Source organism: Odocoileus virginianus, chromosome 18 (genome assembly GCF_023699985.2).
Source record: "Odocoileus virginianus isolate 20LAN1187 ecotype Illinois chromosome 18, Ovbor_1.2, whole genome shotgun sequence".
NCBI lineage: Eukaryota > Metazoa > Chordata > Mammalia > Artiodactyla > Cervidae > Odocoileus > Odocoileus virginianus.
In genome coordinates, this window is record NC_069691.1 from 16,964,854 (window position 1) to 16,987,830 (window position 22,977).

The following is a 22,977-nucleotide window of genomic DNA, read 5'->3' on the forward strand; positions in this document are numbered from 1 at the left end:
ATAATTACTGTTTGTTCCTAGACTTGTAACGTTCTGCACTAGTTAAGGTACATCACTTATATAATAACTATGGAAGCCAAGGTAAGTATGGATTAAAAATATTGTTTTTAAAAACATTATAATCATATATATTTCTACATATGAGTACAAGGAAGAAGGAAAGACATTCACAGAAGTACTGGTAAGTATCTATAGATGATGAGATTGTGAATGCTTTGTGTTTCCATGTTAACTTTTTGCTATATTGTCTAAGTATTCTGCAGTAAGCACTGCTATATTTAAAAGTAACGAAAACACTAACACGTGTCAGATATTTAACCACACACAGTAATTAACAGCAGAGACCATATCTCCTGGGTTCTGCCCCTTTCAGCATAACAACATCCACAAAATTTCCTCTTCCTATTTGCTTATTTTCTGTTTTTAATCTGATACTGTCAAAGTTAAAGGCCAAGAACTAGATACATGATTTATAGTATTTGTAAACATAATGAATCCACTGGAAATAATTAAAATATAGACTGTACTTCCTTACCTTTGTAAATGAAATGGCCAGTCATCTGTAGTTGGTTGTGCTGAGTGGCCTATTCATTGTTGAGACTGTTTTCCTTCCCAGGTTTCTGTTAAAATAGAGACCACTGGTCATTATTTATTCACACCTCTCTTTCATCTCTCAGAAAGGATGAGGTGTCTACAGGGATATATATATATATACACATACACTGCAGTCAGCTAAGGGGCCTCAGATGGTAAAGAAGCTGCCTGCAATGCGGGAGACCTGGGTTCGAACCCTGGGTTGGTAAGATCCCCGGAGAAGTGAATGGCTACCCGCTCCAATATTCTTGCCTAGAGAATTCCATAGACAGAAGAGCCTGGCAGGCTACATGGGGTCCCAAAGAGTTGGACACAACTGAGCAACTTTCATTCACTCACTCAAAATTAAAACAAAGGAAGCAATGTGTGTATAAAAAAAGGGAAGATAAAGGTGAGGAACAAGATGGTGCCAGCATTATAGGCTGTACAAAAAATGTGCACTATGTAATCCTGTAGAGTCATTGATACCCTGGTCAGTCTCCTGTTGATTCTGAGATTCCTAGTGGTCATAGCAGAGGAAGACATAATCAGTTACATAAATGCCCAATTCTTATAAGATAAAAACAAGTCAGTTGCTCAAATCACTGGGGATTGAGGCTGGAGTGAACATTTCTCCTGTGGGGCTTCATAAAAGAGACCCCATGTGATGTGTGGATAATTTTTCACTATTATCCCTGTGATAAGTCATATGATTTTCATGAGGGTTGTTTCAATAACACAACTTCAAAGGAGAGTTGAACAAACCTTTTCTCTTGTTATGCTTTTATACAAAAGAGATACTTGCTCATGGTAACCAATTTTAAAAACACAGAGAGTTTAAAATAAAAATGGGCTTCCCTGGTGGCTCAGATAGTGAAGCATCCACCTGCCATGCAGGAGACCTGAGTTCAATCCCTGGGTCAAGAGGATCCCCTGGAGAAGGGAATGGCAACTCATTCCAGGACTGAGGAGCCTGGTGGGCTACAGTCCATGGGGTCACAAAGAGTCGGACAGGACTTAGCACCTCACACACACAGAAAGTAAAAGTGAATAAGGTTCCGCCAGTATCTCCCCAATGAGATAATCAATGGGAATAGTTTGTTGACTATCCTTCCAAAATCTTACCTATCCTATACATACACATGAACACACTTATTTCAGCCATTTAGTTTTATTGGCATTTTAAATATATCTCTTCAGAAGGTCTATATTAAGAATCTAACTCATTTACAAATAACTGCATTGTTTTCACAAAATGGATGTACCATCATTGAAACAAACACTCCCTTCTGGGAGAACATACAGACCATTTCCAGGATGGGCTACTGTAGCCAGATAAGGAAGAAACAGACTTACATAAACACCTTTAATGTTCTAGTGCTTTTATTTCTGTGGGAAAGAATCCTGGCAATCAATCCCAACTTGTAAAGTGCATTAAGTATTTGAAGAATCTTTGCTACACTCCTTTGTATAAAAAGGGTGAGGAAAATCAGTTCCATGATGCATGAGTATCTGCTTATTGACATACTAATCAGCACTGGATGTTTGCCATATGTAAAATGTTTGCCAATTTGATGGGCAGAGAATGACACCTCAGTCATTTTAATTCATGTTCTCTTACCACTGATGGGCTTCCAGGTGGTGCTAGTGGTAAGGAATCCACCTGCCAATGCAGGAGACATAAGAGACACGGGTTCGATCCCTGGCTGGGGAAGATCCCCTGGAGGAGGGGATGGCAACTCACTCTAGTATTCATTCCTGGAGAATCCCATGGACAGAGGAGTCTGTTGGGCTATAGTCCATAGGATTGCAAAGAGTCAGACATGACTAAAGTGATTTAGCACACACACCACTAATGAGGCCTATTCTCTTCACAGGTTTACTGATGATTTCCATTTTCAGTTCAGGTCCTTTGCTTATTTTTATACTGTGCTTTTATAACTTTTTTTAATAATCAATCTGTAAGATCTCCTGGTATATTAAACATTAACTCTGTCACATGAGCTGCAGGTATTGTTCATCTTTTGGTTCTGTTTATGGCATCTTGTCAGGTAGACATTTTAAATATTTACATAGTCAAATCTACTTATTTTTCCTATATGGACTATGGATTTACTGTCTTACTTGGGAGAGTTTTTCCAAGTCTGGTGTTATACTACATGTATTCTCCTATATTTTCATCAAACATCTTTATGGTTCATTTTTAACATTAGATCTTTGCTTCAAATAGAATCTAACCTCATCTTCTTCCATATGGGTAGCTAATTTGCCCAGCACCATTTACTTTATAATCTATCTTCTTTTCACTGGAAAGACACGCCTCCTTTAGCAAATACTAAGTTTTCCTATATACTTTAATATATTTCTGGACTCTCTGAGTCAAAAGACTTTTTGACATTTCTAAGCTAACATGTTATCTTAAATGCAGTAATAAGACAGCATGCTTGTGATATCTGCTGCTACAAGTTCCCATACTATTTTTCTTCCAAGTTTATATTTTTATATGGACTTTAAAATCACATTGCTTGACCTGAAAACATGCCCACCCCATTTACCCCCTGTCAACTTGGCATTCTGACCAGAGTTATATTAAATTTATATACTAATTTTGGAAGCATTAATATTTTAGGAATTTTTAAGTTTTTTTTATTCAAAAACATGGTCTAGTTCTCTGTCTTCAAATGTTAGTTTATGTCTTTTACTACATCCATATTTTTGTATTTGTCTTACATCTTACTAAATTCATCCCCATGCTACTCTTTTAAATAGGGTGACAATTTAAATTTTTCTATTTGTATTTCTAACCAGTTATTAATTCACAGAAAGAAAATGATTGGGTTTCATCTATTATCTTTCACCTAGTCATTTTACCAAATCCTCTTACAGAATTTTAAAAGATTTTTAAGTAGAGTCTCATTAAAAAAAAATAATATTTTAAGTAGAGTCTCAATTTCATCATGCGCAATATTTATACATCTTATTTCTATTTCTTTTCTTATTGCATTCACTGTACTTCTTAAAAAAAACACTGATAGTGGTTGAGTAACAGCAGTAGTGCTTGATATTTATAATATAATCCTACAGTAGTCACTATCCTCCATAATGTTTTTGTTTGCTTGGTAGCATGGTAGCTGCTTTCTGCTATATTCTCCTTTACTTTACTTTTTATTAGGAATGTCTGCTGAATTACATCAAGTGCATTTTCAACATCAGTTGATACAATCGTTATCTTTTATTCTGCTATGACAAATAAAACATTGAGAAATTTCACAATGAAAAACTATATATTTCTAGAAAAACTCTAACTTGGATTTGATTTGCTACTATTTTTAAAAGGATATTTTTATAATTGAAGTTGAATGACTTTTCTTCCATCTTTATCAGGTTTTGTTAATAAAAAATGAATATTTAAAAAAAAATGAATATTTTCATAAAATTGAAAGGCTTTCTATGTACACTCAGTTTTTTGGATTATTCACTTCTTGAAATTTATAACCTTTCTTTGAATCAAATTTCTATAATTTATATTCTGTTAGAAAATCATCAATTTCCTTTAGATTGTAAAATTTATTGTCATATAGTTAAACATAATATTGTTATTGAATTCTTTTAATGTCTCCTTCTTTATTCCTGATAGTGTGTGTGCATGTGTGTATTACATATTGCATATATATGTCATGAATATGTATTTTTTAGTAAGACTTCTCTTTTCTATTGTTTTTTGTGGCCACTTCCATTAATTTTAACTTTTACTATTAATATCTTCTTCAGGCTTTTTAAGAATTTCTTAGATACACTGCCTAGTTTATTTTCACTCTTTTAAAAAACAGTATTAAAATCACTTAGGCTAAAAGTATTCTTGAATATATTAATGATTCCCCCATAAATTTTGATAAAGTATTCTGTTTATTTCCAAATAAATTTGTCATTTTGGATTTGATTTTCAACTTGATCTAGGAATCATCTATAAGAGGGTTCCTTAGTGCTAAGCATTTACATTTTCATTATTAATACTCTTCTTTCATTCATTGCCACATTCTTGCTTACTGCGCGGGGATCAAAATACGGAATGAATAAAAGTTACCCCTGGCCCCCAAAATATGCTTTTTCCTATGTACATTGAATAACTTTTTGAAAATGTTCCAAAGACATGAGAGAAGTGTGCAATTTCTGTTTATATGGTAGAAAACACTATATCATCTTATAATACTGTCTACTTTATCAAATTATGAAAAAAATATTAAAATTCTCTGATATGGTTATATATTCTCATACATTTTTACTTCTTTTTTTTTGCCTTAAGATTTCTAAAACTATGCTGGCCAGTGTACAAAGGATATGTGAATAATACTGTCCTTGTTGAACTGCACACTCTTATCTATAAAGTTATTTTTTTTCTTATTTAATATTTTTGGTCTTGGGTTCCATCTTAGTTGATGGTAATGGCCTCTTCTGCTTTCTTTTATTTGTACATGGTAGGTATCTCCTCTTCCATTTCTTTAACTTCAGCTTTTTTATTTGTCATTTGGTTTCAACTGTGTTCCTGATATATAGCTAAAAACTAGATTGGGGGCGGGGGGCGGCGGGCGGGTTTCAACTAATTGAAGAGTTTTCACATGATGATTTTTATCTGCAAAGACTATTTTCAAATAAGGTCAGTGTTCACAGGTACTGGGGTTAGAACTTCAACATGTTTTTTGATCCCTAAAAACTTCTTGCACCCCAAACTCTGTCCCAGGACGTGCTTCCAGAGAGCCTAGCCCATGACACTTCTCCCTCATCCCTAAGACAAGATATATGAAAAAACTTGACTCTCTCAATGATTGCTCCATTTTGAACTATCCCCTCTTTGTTGAGACGGCTCTTCTTAATGAACAGTTTATAGTTCATGGTCACATGATTTCATTTATTTAGACTTTGACCATAAGTTTTACAAGGTTTGTTGCTCATCATTGTTTCTTTGGCTCTTCATCTCCTGCTATCTGAACACCTGTGTTCTGATTCAATTTTCATTCAGTTGGCACACTTCTCAAATAATTACCCAGAAGTGGCACATTGATGGTCCACTCTGTGTCACTCCATGTCCAGAAATGTCTTTCCTTTGTCACTAGATCTCTTGGATTCCTAACTCCCAGCCCTTTTCTTTCATGTATCTGTTGATATGACCCTGACATCTTCTTGCTTCCTGGCTTACAGATGAGTTTTGATGCTAGTCTGATGCGCCTGTCCTAATAACTTATTGGTTTTCTCTGTCTAGAAACCTATAAGAGTTTTCTCTTTCAACACATAGTTCAAAAATTCTGTAAGGACAGATATTTCTTTTTCTGTCAGTCCTGCCCAGTGAAGGAAAATCAACAAGAAGCTATTACACAGGGATCTGATGTCTTAACTCATGAATAATATGTAGGCTATATAGTTGATGAATAAATGGACTCATATCCTTCAAGCACTGCTCTATGAAAATTATTTCTCATAACAAGTCTTTTGATAAGAATTAGACAGATAAGGACTCAAAATTATAGTCTCTGGCAAGAGCTAGGAATGAAAAAATTCTAATAGCCAAGCAAGGGCATAATCATAAGACTCAGGTCTCCTTAGGAGATATGTTACTATGTAATCTGACACAAGACTCCCAGTTAGAATTTCTTTTTTTTGAATTTATTTTCTTAAACTATTTCTGACATAAAACAGAGCCAATCTATGGTGTCACATGATCCAATTACGATACCAGTTCAGCTAACAATTACACACGCCACACAATGAAATTTTTTGTAACTAGTTGATGACTTATCTATCCTTTCTGGTATTTTGGTATCTGGATCCTGTTAGTGTAAGAAATAAATAATTTATACTATTTCAGAGTCTTCTACAATTCTATGCTTTCAATCATTTTGAGTCACATCAGCAGGAGAGAGAGACATGGGGACAGGTACAATACAACATGACATGTGCTTTGCTAGGGTTCTTGGAGAAAGAAATGCCTGAGTCAGCCTGCAGGGACCATGGAAAATGTCACTTATGAGGAACACTGAAACTGAGCAGTTTTGGGGGGCTACAAGGTTGGGAGGTAGAGGGTGAGGGAGACACCCTCAGTTGCCATGGCAGCTTTAAGAAAGCCCCAGTAGCATGAAGCATATTTAACACATTTTCCTGGATGTTCTCAAGGATCTTGAATCTTGCATTTTAAGAATATACCCAGGAGAAGGCTTATGATGTTACTTCAAGGGTTACAAACACCCAGATTGCTCATTTCACCTATGATCACAAGTCCCTGTTCAATTCTTTGCCTGTTTAAAAATACATTTCTAAAAATGTATATGGATTCATGAAAACCTTGAAAGTCATTCTTAGGAAAATGTCAGCCTTGTAAATAGTTTTGCTGTGGAGGTAATGAGTATTACCCAGGCACTTAAGAAGAGGTTTGAAACTCTGTGGTTTTGGCAACAAACAAAAACAGAACAGACAGGAAAAATCAAAAGGTTTAAAATGTGACAGGTTATTTTCCAAGGCTTAAGTATAAGCAACAAAAACACACCAAACTGAAAACAGTCCTTGATGTATTTTCCAAAGTACATCAAGAATTGATCAGAAAAAAAAAGTTCTGTTAAATTAAGAAATCAGAGGCTCATATTTATTTCCCTAGAGTATTTGCATAAACTCTCAACAAAATGCAGAAGATCAGCATGTTAAGTATTTGTGCAATGGAGACCACCTATACACAGATACGTTCAGACATATGATATATTACACATTTGTAAGCTCAGAAGCCATAAAAATAGAATCGTGGTGCTCTTACAGTCAATATGAGGCTCCCCTATTCCTACTGATGAAAATAATTTAAATGAGGTTGCATTTCATGTATCTAATATTTATATAACCAAGCTGCTACCAAAACTGATTGCAAATGATGGCACTTGCTCGCTATGAATCCAAATGGAGACCAACCAAAACAAATTGCAGAGCTCTTATAGTCTCTCACAAAACACATTCATCCACTCTCAGAGTGTCTCTTACCAAGTGAATACAGAGAATAGCTATAAATGGCATCGACAAAGGCTCGGCATAAAACAAACCACTTGTAATTCATTTTCCCAACAAAGGTACTCAAAGAATTCATACATCTTTTCTAACCAAGCCTTCACTGCAAACATTAGACAGAAGAAAGCAGCCCACGGAAACAACTGTGAGGGATGTGTTGGTTCCAGACCAGTATAACTCAGTCTTTCAGTAAAACAACATTATTGCACAGTCCTCTCCTGCCCCGATTTTCATGTTAAATACACAAAGACCTACTGTGTGTGTGTGTAGCATAAGAGGGTGGGGGGAAAGTAGAAGGTCAGGGACTTCCCTGGTGGTCCAGTGGTTAAGACTTTGCCCTCCCAGTGCAGGGGGCCTGCTTCGATCCCTGGTCAGGAAACTAGATCCCGCATGCCACAACTAAGAGCCTACCTGCCACAGCCAAGGCTTGGCACAGCTAAACAAAGACAAAAAAGCTGAGAGTCAGGAGAGCAAATTCATATATGGTCATGACACTTCCACTTCTGAAAAGCCTCCACGAAGCCTTTATAATCATTGTTACTTTGCCTCTTCCCAGAAACATCAGGAATAATCAGTAAGAATTTCACATGGTTGAACTTTCTACCTCTGCATAATGCTTAAATTTTTTTCTTTCCCAGTTTTTACCAGACATCTGATATTGGGTAGATTTCACAATAGTATATTCCCACTGCACTGTAAATTTTATTTTTTTATTTACTAGATTATGTTTTCTGTCCACATTTATTTCTAAGCTATTTTTCCTCTCCTCCCAAGAATATATGCCTCAGAAATTAGTCAATTATTACAGTAATAATAATGGTGTAAACCAAATGTGAACAAAAGCAGGTGTGATTGGTAGAAAAATGTTTGGACTCAGAAGGAGCCCCAACAAAATAACCAAAATCAATTGGGTTCTGCTCCGGCAGAAATGTGCATGGCATTTCTGGGTTTATTTCATCTTTTTTTAGAGAAAGCCAGAGAAACAAAGGGTAGCTAGTAGCTTACCCCAAAGCACCTTCTTTTTACCAGTGTTTGGGTGCTGTATGTCTAGCGGAAGTCTGAAAGGACAAAGAGTGGGGCTAGATAGGACCCTAAAAGAAACACACTGCTCAAGGGGATGATGAATGCTCCGAATAGTAAAAAGAGACTGAGCAGGAGAAAAATTTCATCCAACAAAACATTTTCTAGAGTTCTAGGCTAATATACCTTAATAAATCAACAAGTAGTGAAAGAAGTTTCAAACAAGGCACAAATATAAAAATCGAGATAGAGGGAAAACTGGTGAGGTGACCACTTATGACATTTACCTAAACATTGATTCCAGAACTTCTATGGAAAGTACTTGGAGGGAAACAACAAGGAATAAGATGGTCCTTGTTGTCAAGGTACTTAAAAAAGAGGCCAAAACAAAAGCTCCAGGAATAATGGGCAAGTCTTTAACAGGATTAGGAGCTAATACCCCATACTCGGCTTTGCCTCTAACAAGTATTCAATTATCACAGTCAGAGGGCTTACATGGAATGTTCTAAAAAATGCAATTAAAAATTAAAGACCAAAACAAAAAACCTAACCCCAAAACCCAAGTCCATGAGATCATAAATCAGCTGTTAATCCCTAAATATTAAATTTCCCAAGTTCTAATATGTACTCGGTTGTGTACAGTTTTGAGACATCCTGACATAGAGCTGTTTTCAACAAACCAACTGTTTAACTGGAGGGTCAAGACCAAAGGAGTTGGTTCGGAGAAGAGCAGGTGATGGAGTCTAAAGCAAGCAGTCCCAGCAAATGCAGGAGCTGGCAGGTGACTATGGCTGGCACATGTGGGAAAACTGCCTGTGAGAGTTTGCCCAATAGCAGGCAATCAAGCTGAAGCCAGTGGTTAGTCCCAGGCTAGATGGCCTTGGGAGCCCACCACAGATATGACAAATCAGAGAACACCTGCTGAAGGCTTTTGAGTGGGAGGCCAGTAAGATTAAAAATAATAATAATATTGCTTAAGTGGAGACAAGATGGACTGGGAAGGGAAGACTTGATTGAAAGAGTGAACGTAGCAGCTGCCATAGTGGTCATGGTGGTGAGAACTTAGAAGGCCAGGGTTGAGCTGGAGACTGAACAGATGGAGCTGTGTGTGGTGCTGACAACAAAAACATGGTCAGAGGACAGGCGTTGCCAGGGTCTGTGGGAGTGTGAGGGTCAGTCAGGGTGACGGAGTTTTCCAGCCTCACTAACTGTGGCCGGTTCACGGCAGCTCTAAGAGCAGCTGTCTTCCTGCCTGTCGTACCCTCCCCACCTCCATCCCAGCCTTGGAATGAACCAAGGGGGCATGCTGGGCCCGGGCCAAACCACTGGATTATCCGAATCGAGAACGTTCTGACAAGGCAGGGACTGAACTGTCAAGTGGGGTTGGTTCAGGGCAAGCCAAAGTCATAGGAGATTAAAACTAAGAACTTGGCAATTTAATCAGACTGCAGAAAGACGTACAGACAAAGCCCTGTGTTTCCAGACAGAGATAGTACTATTGCCTGCTGACACCTAGTCCTTGAATCTAGTCACACTCCCTAGCTAGAAGCTGTCTGCTGGGAGAGTCCTGTATCTTCGTAAACATGCCCACCATTCCCCTGAGCTCCCTGCAGGGGGTTCTAATCCCTATGGCCAAACTCTTCATGACTAAGACAGAAAATCTACTATCAGTACGCCACCACAGGCTTAGCTGAGGTCATCACCTCAGCCTCCACCTGTCGAGTGGTGACAACGAGGTGGTCATGGGAACGAGGGTGGAGTCAGACTGCCAGGCTTTACCAGCTGCCTGGCCTCCTCATCTGAGAAATGGGGGAAGTGGCAGTACCTCTCTCACAGAGCAGAGTGAGGAGACAGGGTCCCAGGCATACGGCACACACTCCATATCTAATGTTGTCATCACCGCCATCATCATCCTCATCACCTACTCTCACCAGCAGGAATCCTGTGAGGCGGAGCAGGTCTTGTCACTGGTCTGCCTCCAAACTTCAAGTGGGCACAGGGCGCCCAGCATTCAGGGTCCTGTGAGGTCTGGGGCTCATGGCTCTGCTCCGCCGGCTCACTCCCTCACTGGAGGCGGAGGAGCCTTTACAAACACACAGCTCCCACACCTCACCTGCTCCCTCTCAAGTCTCAAGAGAGTGCATGCTCTTCCACAGCCTCTCGCCGAAGCCCAGTGTTGTTCTCCGTGGCCCATGCATCAGTCAAGAGTCTCTCATCTCTGAGGACCTCCTTGATTCCTTCTATCCTAGAAGAACACAGAGCTTCCTTGGCTGGGCTCACAGAATCTCTCCATCAACCGCTTAACATTTTGGTGTTTATGTGAGCCCAGACTGCATTTGCTCTCAATCTTGCTAACAGTACTTAGTACAGTTAATATATACAGAACACTTTTGTGTGTGTGCCAGGCACACTGATAAGTACATTAACGCATTTAATTCTCTCAGCAACTCCAAGTAACAGGCTTTTGTTATTACCCTCATTTTGCAACTGAGAAAACTAAGGCACAGAGAGGTTAAGATAACTTGTCCGAATACACACAGTTAGTTAAGGGGCACCACCAGGATTAACATCAGACTGCGCAAGCATGAAGGCTGTCCAATTCCAAAGAGGGGCTCCTAACCACTCTGTGAATACTGCCTGCTCTAAGACTCCACTTACAGCCTCAAGTCCCCTGCCTGATGATCTCTGCTTCTTGCCTCCTTCTTCACAGACGGATGAACGGCCCCTTCACATACTGCCTTCCCTCCTGTGCACTCCTGCACAGATTCCCATCTTCTCTCTGCTCTGGGGCTCTCTCTTCTTCTCTAAGTGCACAGCTAGGGCATGTTTTGTGTCCCCTCCCCCGACACACACCTGTCTGGAGCCCTCTCTCCACTAGTTATCCTTTGACCTGGACCTTCTACGTCTTTCTCTCATATGGCTCTTTATCTTGGAAATATGAACATGTCAATTCCTTCCCCAAGACCCTTCCTCCTGACACCTCTTCTTCACCCTGATGCTCTCTTCTGGTTGCAATCCCATCTCACTCTCCTTACATTCAGGTTCAAATCCTCCAAAGACTAGTGTATACTCCCGGCCTTCACTTCCACTTCCCTGCCCATTCACTTTCAGATGCACCAGCAATCCAGTCTCCCCCACAACCACTCCAAGTTCATAAGTGGAATCCTGGTTGCTTCACCCATGAAGTTTCATTTATCACCTTTCTGGACTTCTTCGAAGCATTGACTTTAGGTAGCCTGCATACACGCTCTGAAACCCTTGCTGAGCTGATGACCAGACCCTCCTTCACCAACAGCCCCTCTTCCCATGGCTAATCCACGTGGCCAACACTGTCATCTGCTTACCCTAAATCCTTTTTCTCTTGGTCTTTACTAACAGAACCCTGATTTTGTGTGGGGAGGCAATATGCTCAGTTAAACAAAACTTCTATTCCCAGACATTTTAGAAATGAAATGCTGGCAGATGTTTATGTCCAGGGAGACTTGTTAGAGGCAAACTCAGTTAGTGGGGGCATTTCTGCCACTTGTCATGTGCTCTTTGCCCTTTCTTTCATGGACAGCAGGCTTGAGAGTAAACCTGAACCAGGATTCCATATATACCCGACTTTCCCTTCCTCACATGTCTGGTTTTCCCCCTACCTCTCTGAACACATCTTGGTCTCTTTGGCAGGCTTCCTCTTCTTTGGCTGCCTCTTAAAATTCATGTTCCTCATGGTCTGTATTCTCTTCTTCCTACTCCCTCTGCATAATGCCCTCCTTTACCAAAGGGTTCACCTATTTCGGATGAGTCCCCTACAGTAACTCTTGAGCCTACATCTCTTTCTTGAGCTCTAAGCCTACATTTTCAGGGCTTCCCCATGGCTCAAGCGGTAAAGAATCTGCCTGCCAATGCAGGAGATGTGAGTTTGATCCCTGGGTTGAGAAGATCCCCCAGAGGAGAAGATGACAACCCACTCCAATATTCTTGCCTGGGAAATCTCATGGACAGAGTAGCCTGGCATGCTACGGTCCATAGGGTCGAAAAGAGTCAGACACGACTGAGCATGTAATGCACAAATCGGTATTTTCAATTGATTTCAGGGTTTTTATATAGCATCTGATGAAGTGCTAGTTACTCAGTCATGTCTGACTCTTTGCGATCCCATGGAAGGTAGCCTGCCATGCTCCTCTGTTCATGTAATTCTCCAGGCAAGGAGTGAGTTGCCTTTCCCTTCTCCAGGGGATCATCCAGCCCATGGATCAAACCCAAGTCTCCTGCACTGCATGAAGATTCTTTACCATCTAAGCCACCAGGGAAAGCCCATAGCATCTTAGGGGCACTATAAATTGTACAGTTTACCATACTTCTCCCCATTCAGAGGAAGCCACCAGCGTCCATCTAGTTGTCGAAGCCAGAAATCAAGGGGCCATCCTGACTCCTCCTTACTGCTCTCCCATAGCCCATCAATCATGTTCTCTTGAATCAATCTCCTTAATGTTCTTTGACTCTTTCTTGGCATTTTCCTGGTTACAATCTTAATTGAGACTTCATCATTTCTTGCATAGATGACTGCCTCAGCCTCCTAATTAGTCTGCCTCACTGGGGCACACTATTGCTAGAAGCATCCTTCTATAATGCAAATCTGTCTGTGCCACTCTCCTTTTAAATCCTCTGGAGGCTTCCCACTGCTACAGGGCAGAATTTCAGAGTCTTTAGCACAGGATATGACCTCTCATGACCTGGCCTCTTCAACTCATCTCTCCATGCTACTCACATGGTTGCCACCATATGGGATGACTTGGAGTCCCCAGAAGCCACAGCACTCTCCTGCTCCCTCCTTTTACACCCTCCGGAGGCTGACAAGCCACTGTTCCTCCTCCTCCTCCCCCGCTAGGCGTTCCTTATCCTGAAAGAGGCATCTAAGCTATCGCTTCCTTCTTCGAATCCACCCTTACTCCCGCCAATCCAGGGCTCTGTACCACCCTGAGTTCTCGGGGTGCCCTGGTCCTGCCCCTATTGTGACACTTCCTGATTATAATTATCAGTTTAAATGTCTTTTCTGTCCACTATACTATAAGCCTTTTCTGGGCTTCTATGTATTTCTCTATAAATCACCGAAACTAGCACAGTGCTTGGCACCTGAACAGACTTATAAGTTGAAAGTATAATGAATGTACATATGAAAATGTCTGTCACCTTCTCAGATAAGTGACCTTGAGTGCAGAAATGAGGTCTTAAATTTTCAGCTAAGTCAGTGCTTCATAAATGTTTTATTTTTCCTTTTATCATTGGTAATAAATGAAGGTTTGGTTTTCAGAGTGAGAAAACAATATGACAAACTAGGATGGTGATTTAGCATCCCAAATACTTCTATAAGAGGTCGACCTCTTTCTAACTTCCTCCTACCTCCCTCCGTCTCTCCTCCCTTACCTCCTTCCCTGTTTTAGGTTTATTTCACACAAGTTTATTTCATTTTCTTTTCTTTTTAATAAGGAATAGTTTATTTACAATGTTGTGTTGGTTTCAAGAGTATAACAAAGGGATCCAGTGTGAGTGTATACTTTTTGATTCTTTTGCATTGTAGGTTATTACAGGATATTGAATATAGTTCCCTGTTATATAGAAAGTCTTTATTATTTATCTAATTTATATATAGTAGTGTGTGCATGCTAAGTTGCTTCAGTCGTGTCTGACTCTTTGCAACCCCATGACAGTAGCCAACCAGGCAGCTCTGTCCAAGGGATTCTGCAGGCAAGAATACTGGAGTGACTTGCCATGCCCTCCTCCAGGGTATCTTCCTGACCCAGTGATCGAACGCACGTCTCTTAGGTCTCCTGCATTGGCAAGTGGGTTATTTACCACTAGCGCCACCTGGGAAGCTCCATATATAGTAGTGTGCATCTGTCAACTCCTGACTTATCCCTCCCTCCATCTCATTTTCTTCAAATGAATCTCTTTTTGAGCATTTAAAATATGGCTATAAATGCAACTCATATCTATTATAGAAATAATGGGTAAGCATAGTAAATCACAAAGAAAATGTAAGTGGTCAGCAATCTCACTGCCCAGAGACACCCACTGTTGCTCCTTCAGAGTCTCTTCTAATCTGCTTTCTGTGATGCTCACACACTGCCTTGCTCTCCATCCCCTCACTGCTTCTAGAATGGCACAGGGGCTGAATTGGGCTGTGATACCCTGGGGCAAAACTACTTTATTCATTCCAACAGAATTCAACGCAGCATTAGTCACAGGACAAAATAAGAAGACTCTGTATAGCAAACGCTCTAAGGAGTGAACTTCAACCTGAGATTGGGCTTCATCTTCACACTCTACTGGGGTATATCTATGCTGCAAAATAACCTTAAGTGAAAACTGTCTAGATTTTCACTTACCTGTTGGATGAAACTCAGTTCACTCTGGCAAAGACTTCTTTTCAAGTGGGGTATTAAGTTCACAGAAGTAACTTTTAATCTTATTATTAACCTATTTCAACTCCTTTGAAAGTAGGGGGGGAAATGTCCTATCTTCAGCTTTACAATTTATTTCAAATCCCACACACCTGGCAGGCTGCCTCAATGCTCACCACCGTGCTGGTATCTCAGTATTGAACATGACCTCGTAACATCAAGGAAAAGGAAAAACTATGATGCTTAAATTCAGCCCAATTGTATGCAATTCAGGAAGGATCGAACATTTTTGTGATTATTACTGATCCACGGAAAAACATGTGCCCTTTCCCTAGTGTTAATACCACTAAGTCTCCTTGGAATTTCAAGTTCTGTGCCCACCAGGCTTGTCACTTCCCCTTGAATAGCCCTACTCAAGCAGCTTCCATCACAATCTCAGGATAACTGTGTCTTAGCTCAAGGAAAGCAGACATCCTCCCTCCCCTATACACAAGATGTCCCGAATCTTTATTGAAATTGGCAAGGATTCCATTGTTTTTGTCTCTTTTTAAAATTTCCTTTTACTATATTAAATTCCATGAAGCAAGAGAATTAATGTGTCTTTTAGAAAATCGAGATAAAACTGTTCATGAAAGGTGAGTCTCTAGCCTAGAATAGGTGCTTGAAAAATATTTACCAAGTAAACAGTGTTACAACCATACTAGAAATTCACCCCAATTATCACTCTCCAGAATATTGTTAATTAGGCTTCCTAAACAAAAAAATTCTTGCTTATTAAACAAGATTAAAATTAATAAGGGAATTATTATGCTTTGAGGAGGCTTAATTCAAATCTGGGCTTCAACAGATTATTTTATTCAAGTATTCACATTAGCTATTTTGTGGTACTCTATGGAGAATTTAAAAAAAATTATCATGGATGCAAATTCATTTATTTTAAAAAATCATGGCAGTAATGCAGCAGTACTATATACCTTATTTTAATGTGGAAAATATTTAAATAAGATTATTATGGCTCTCTTACAACATATCTATTTGGTCTAACTCTCTGGTTCCTTTCCACTATTAATCCACTTTATCTTCAGTCTGATGTACAGCTGAAGGCTTTTCCAATGCTAAGACCAACAGTGCACAGTGCTCTTGATCACATTTTGAAGCATTACTAACAACATGAAAAATTCACAGATAATTGGACCTACATACTCTGTCTATTCTTTCAATCTCCTTATGAATCTATAACCATAATTTCTAAGCTATTAAATTCAAAGCAAGAGAAAAAGAATGTCACTGAGACACAAGTAGTTACAAGAACACCTTATTAAGCCAAGTTCATTTCATTTATTCTTTTAGGATCAAACAATTTAAGAACTTCCTAAAATGGTATAAACAAATAAATAATTAGGTTCTTAAAAGCCAGAAATAGAGAAATAAGAAAACATTAAGTAAAAAAAATTTTTTTAACTTAAGAATTAATTATTTACTTTAAATGAACATTGAAATTCTTGCTGGCTGGAAATTGCTAGAATATACTCTGCTCTTTGCATATGTTACATGACCCTCTTCATTTTCCCCTTGGAGGATACTCCTCACTTATCAATTTGCTAAAGAGTAGCTTCTTTTGGATGGAAGGAAGGGATAGTTAGGGAGTTTGGGATGGACACGCACACATTGCTTTAAAATGGATAACCAACAAGGACCTACTGTATAGCATATGGAACTCTGTTCAATGTTATGTGGCAGCCTGGAGTTTAGGAGAGAATGGATACATGTGTATGTATGGCTGAGTCCCTTCACTGTTCACCTGAAACTATCACAACATTGTTTGTTAATAGGCTGCACTCCAATACAAAATAAAAAGTTTAAAAAAAAAGAGTTGCTTCTTTTGTAAACACCTTTGTATTCTTTCCTCTATAGTCTTACAGCAGCAAATATGAAAATATGTCTATTATATATCACAGCAAAGCACTACAAAATTCTGTGCATTTTTAATTTTTAATGTTCGTATCCCCACCAACAGCAGCTTAAAGACTTGTCCACCCCTTTGAATCCCCAACCCCAGCACAGAGCCTGGTACATAGTAGGTATTCACTGAACATTTACTGCAAAAATGAGTAAGTTGTCTCTATTATTCCTTCTGCTAAAATCTATAAATTTGGTGGTCATATTTTATAACCTTAATACTGACAACCATGATAATCACAAAGGATTTTGACATCATTTCCAGATGTATAAAAACAGAAAAATACCAATTTTAATGTCAAGATTTCTGATACATTTCAATGGGCAGCTGGAGGCAATATTTGATATCTTGACTAATGACTAACTTAGAAAATGTGAGATCTCAAGTTGCCATAGCTGTGAAAGATGAAAACAGTGGGGACCCTAAAGTCTGTGAGGCAGATATCTGTCTATTTCTGGCCTCCTTCTCCATCACCACCCACCCACAAATCTCTGCACCCTCTTCACCTCCACATAGTCCAGCCTTTCTCCCACTGAAATGATAGAACAATAAGAACTGACTTCCTGCTGACCTCATTAACTCTGAATTACAGATAAGTCAGGTGTAGGAAAGTGATAAAAATCTCAAGGCCACACATTCCTAAATGATATTATCAAAATATTCTAGCCTGGATTAAAGAAAAGGCTATCTCATATTCATTTTTTAAAAAAACTGAAATATAGATTATTTTCAGAGAACAATACTTTTTTTTTCCCCCTAGTCACACATGGGATCTCCAAACATGACCATCAAATAAATCACTCAAAATTGACTTGGAAAAGAATGCTTTAGAATTGGACAAAATTGAATTGAAATTAACATGCTAACTATTTCATGTTGACAAATCCAAGAAAGTTCTGTGGTCTTTAAATTGTAAAAGTTGTTCAGGTGTACATCAGAACATTGTAAGTGAAAAAAATGTTAGAAACATCCTAGGGAGCCAAAATCAGTTGGTGACCTATTACATGGTATAGCCACAGAGGGCAAAATGATGCAAAAGTATACTTAAAACATTCACTGCATGTTATATGGAAAAAAGCAGTCTGTGGAGCTACCTATACAGTAAATGCTATTCTTGTGTAAAAATTACACATGCATATTTAATCAAAGAAAAGGCCTGGAACAACATTCACGAGAAGGTTAACAGCAGCATCTCAGTGAAGTATACTTATTTTTGCTTACTCGAATTCTTTTAATTCTGAAATGAATCTGTATTGCTTTTATCATCAGAAAGTATTTGCTTATTTTAGCCTATCTGGCTCTTTCTTTTTAATCTTTTTTCACATTATTAAAATATGTGGCTTATGAAAGGTTGCTTAACAGAAAATGTCATCTAAACTCTTCTCCTAATTATATAGAATTTGATAGACTGTGTTAAAATTAAAGTAGATTTCTGAATTCTGGTCTGTGAAAATGTGAATGAGAGGAAAAAACCCAGCAAGTTTCATGAGTGTTAGGAAAACTAAAAGGAGAGCGTATTGACTTCACAGACCATCAAAGCTGCAACATCATCTCTAGCCTGTGCACTGGAAGGGTTTTAGTCTGGAAGAGTTCCTAAAGCCTGAAACACTAATGTGCAACAATGAAATACATTATGACATGTATATCACAGGTTTCCAGACTGAAAACACACCATATTTCCTAAGCTCCATGTATCATCACTATTAAGAACCAAGTTCTTTCTATAGAGAAGAACTGGTTGTCAGGAAAGATATATAAACCTCTGTCTCTTTCTTTCGGGAAATCTGCCATAAAGATAGGGGGTTATTACATATAATATATATATTCTTCAGGTTTGCATTTACTCAAATAAGTTTTCTGCTAAATAAATTTAATGCTTTCTCTCCTCTAATTCTAACAACTTTTTTTTGAGGTAGGAACTACTCCCACTTAACAGGTAAAAAGACTGAGGTACACAAAGATTAACTAATTTGCACAAAGCAGGAAGGTGGGCTAGGTCGGGAAAGCAGTTCTACCAGTCTGCAGATGCAGTGTTTTTAACCCCCTCCACTGCCCACCTCCCATTCCTACTCCCTCAAAACAACAACAAAAATCCCCAAACCAACCAACAAAGTAAGGGCTACAAGCGGTAAGTACAGCAATTAAGAGGAAACCAATACTACCCAGAGCCAGGAGAAGCACAGAAGTTTCCATGGAGTAAACGGGACTTGACTGGAGTCTTGAAAGGCAGAAATGCAATATCAGGAGAGAGAGGAAATTCCAGGAGAAAGCATTCTTCCGAGTACAAATATGGCTTGGATGCCCTCGAGTCCTCTTGTATGAAAGACTGGGACAGACTCCCCAATCCACAAGAATGAACCTGACAATATTTTACGATCAGAATGAAATCACAGCAATTCAAAGTGAGGAAAGCATTCTTCCTTCCTTATCATAACTGGCACTCTCCTCTCTCACTGATCAGCAACAATTTCGAAAAGGAATAAGGAAAAAAAAAATCTGTCCCCAAATAAAACCTAAGAGGACAATGAACTACTTAAAAAAAAAAGAAAGTTCACAGTACTCACTGAAGAGGAAAACGTCTCTGGGTTAAGAAACTGGGCCAAACTTGCAGACAGAAATAATTGTGTCATGGGTGTGGAACTAAATTTCAATTTATAAGTGGAAAAAAAGACATTAAGAGAAACAGATGACAAGGGAATAAAATGAACCAGATGAATTCATGAAGAAAGTGAATCTGTAAACCTTTTGCTTGGACAGTCCACTCATGTTTGGAGTAAAAGCAGTTACTTACAGATACTTCTCATAACAATCCCAAAAAGAAAAAAGAAGGACAGAAAACAATATTACTAGACTTTGCTTTTTTCTCAAATCATAATCATACATATGTAAAGAGATATTTGAAATGCTTAAAAACATTTTACCCATGAGAAGGGGAAGGGAGTGACCTTTTCACTTTAGTTCTTCTTAGTTATCCTCAAGGATCTAGAAGAACTCAATCTCTTTCTTCCGCCATCTGGCTGTCTCCAATTCTGCTCATCCTATTCTCTGTTAAACCTCCTCTAATCAGGCTTTTACTCCTTCATTCCAATGAAATGACTCTCACCAAGGTGACCTGTAACTCACACATTACTAAATCCAGGGCTCGACACTTGGTCCTCCCTTACTTGTCAGATCAGCTGCAACTGATAACATTTGATCACTCCATCCTCTTTCATACGTTTTCTTCACATAGTTTCCAGGACATAACAATCACAGTTTTCTTACCTCCCTGGTTGTTTCTTCTCAGTTTATTTTTCCTGACCTCTCAATATTACAGAGTATTCCAAGGTTAGTTCCTATTTTTCTATTCTTTACACACATTCACATGACTGGTAGTGATCTCATGTATTCTCTAGACTCTAAATATCATCACAGGCACATGGCTCCTGGTGGTGTATTTCCAGCCCAGTCCTCTTTTCTGAATTCTAGACTCGGATATCTAACTGCTTATCGACACCTCCACTTGAATGCCTAACAAGGTTCGTTTACTCAATACATTCAGACTGAGCTCCTGATAGCTCTTGTCCCCATACCTCCCTTGCCCACCTCCCGCCAAACAGCAGCAGCAAACAAACCAAACCCCCAGAGCAAAAAATCCTACCTCACACACAGATTTCCACACCTCAGTTGATGGCATCCTTCCAGTTTCTCTCTCCTCCACCAGGCATCTCACACCCACCTTAAATCTGTCAGCTCTATCTTCTTTGAAGGTAGAGCAAAATCTATTGGTTCTACCTTCAAACTATTGTCTAGAATTTAACTACTTCTCCTCATCTCCAATGTTACCACCCTCATTCAAGCCACCATCGTCTTTTACTAGATGTTGGAAAGCCTCTTAATTGGTCCCCCTAATGGGAGTTGTTCCTACCCCCCGTCTTTACTGGCTTCCTCCCCTGCCGCTCATAGTCTACTGTCAAGACAGCAAGACTGTTTCTTTCAAAACCTAAGATAGGTCATGCCATTTCTATGCTCAACCCCCTGCAAAAACTCTCCATCTCTCACATTCAAAGTCAGCGTCCTTTAATGGCACACAAGACCTTATGCCCCCTCTACCCGCAACAGTCCCCACCCTTGCCCGCCTGTCTGAGCCCCTCCAACTATCTTTCCCTTCAATAACTCTGCTCCTGCCACCCTGACGTCCTTGCTGTTCCTCGCTATATATTGTTATAATAATTTACTTAATTTATTATGCTTAGTTGTTCTCCCTCCACCCTGTTAGAATATAAGCAAAATGTGGACTCTATATGGATGGGAGTCTTTGTTTTGTACCCTGACGTATCCTAAGGGACTAGCCAGCGTGAGGCAGGTGCTCAAATCAAAATTATTTAATGATGAATTTCTAGTCTCCTAGCAAACTATAAAGAACCCAACCATGTGACTGAGCTTGTTCCACTAAGAATCTTACTACATTCCTTTCTCTTTCAAACAATCTGTGCCATTTTCCCACCCACTTATCCATCCATTAATCATCTACTCAGTATAAATTGGAGTAACTATAACGTTCTATGCACAGGCATTAGGGGCAGAAGTAAAAGAGGCTTTGCTTTTAAGCAGGTTAGAGAGTCAAGAAACCACACAAATACATATCAGCCTGTTGAGTACCTTTATAGAAGCAAGGCCCAAGTATAATAAGATCATAGAGAAAAGCTATCTAACTGACCAGGACTGGAGAGGCAGAGACATCAGGAAAGGCTTCTCAGAAGCTGTATCCCCTCGGTCTAAGTTAAGGAAAGAAGGTTGGTAGGGAGTGCAGAGGAAGAAGAAGGTGCAGTTATAAGTAAGAACACAGCTGTCAAAGCGCAGCTAGGGCATGAGAGCAGGAAGCTGGGGGAACCCCAGCAGTGCAGTGTAGCTAGGGGGTGGAGGGGGCCTGTGGAGACATGCAAATTATCCAGTTACTGCGTAACTGGACTTGATCCTGAAGTGAAGGGGTAGCCATTCAAGTTGATTTCAGGTGTGCATTTTATTAATTCAGGAAGCAAGTAGTTTGGTAAAATGGGGCCTTGAGAAAGAATATTTTAAGTGAGTTTTAAACCTAGTATAAAGTGGTAAAGAGTTCCAAGAACTTTAATTCTTGACTCAAAGTAATCTTCAATAATAACAAAAGATAATTATCAGTATCACTGTATTATTATTCAGTTTTTTAGAAGACATAAAACATGAGACCTTAAAGGAAAAGATGCTTGAAAAAATTCTTAAACACACACTGATTCAACCCCAAATCACAAATGAAGTGGAACAAAGGAAAAACAAAGATTCATGAAGAAAACCACCATCAATGTCACTCTAGCCCACAGGGAGCTCACAATGTAGTCCGAGGGCTCAGGTGCCAAAAGGTGCATCCAATCCATCATCATCTCCTCACTCCCATCCTCTTCTCAACAGCTCTCATTCTTCTGTCCAAAAGACACCAACACTCAATAGCCGTTCATCACTGAAGTTCCAGTAATTCTCCTGGCACTGAAACAGTAAAATCATTCTTTGTCCTGCAAGTAAGGGGTTAGGGATTGTCTGAATCACAGGAATGGTTACCTCAACCAATCATTTTACTGTGCAAGGGCACAAAACATCTTTTTCAATTGTCTTCTTTCACAACCTGCCTTGCTAGCCAAGTCTTAGATGTCAGTTTGCTTTGGAAGACCGCTGTAGGCAATTGGAAAAGAACCAGAACTACCCCTGGCGTTGATACAGAACTGAACTCTCACAGGTAAATAAAAGCGATATGTTCTCTGCTCTCTAGCTTCAGTCATACTCTCTGAGAATTTGTTAATGAGTGATTTTCACATCTCCCCAAGTATTTATTCCAAAAATTCAAACAGGAGAAATAGAAATCAGGCACAAAGAAACCCTAGGTATGAGAACAAAATACCTCTCTTTTAGGGCAGCAACCGGAATTTGGAAAGTTGATGCAAAATCAAGGCACAAAACACTCTTGCCAACAGTACCTATATATGTATGTGT

At 39.2% G+C, this 22,977-nt stretch overlaps 1 protein-coding gene across 2 annotated transcripts in view; it reads right to left on the bottom strand.

Annotated features, from left to right (window-relative positions):
- Positions 1-22,977, bottom strand: part of PIP5K1B (phosphatidylinositol-4-phosphate 5-kinase type 1 beta) — a 323,645-nt gene that overhangs the window by 207,979 nt on the left and 92,689 nt on the right. The window contains exons 1-2 of one of the 2 annotated variants that reach the window (XM_070480385.1): positions 19,140-19,403; positions 536-620 (exon numbers count right to left, since the gene is read on the bottom strand). The gene's annotated coding sequence lies outside the window, so the exon portion shown is untranslated. Of the gene's footprint in view, positions 1-535; positions 621-19,139; positions 19,404-22,977 lie in introns of those variants that run through there. The other variant, XM_070480384.1, reaches the window with a different exon arrangement.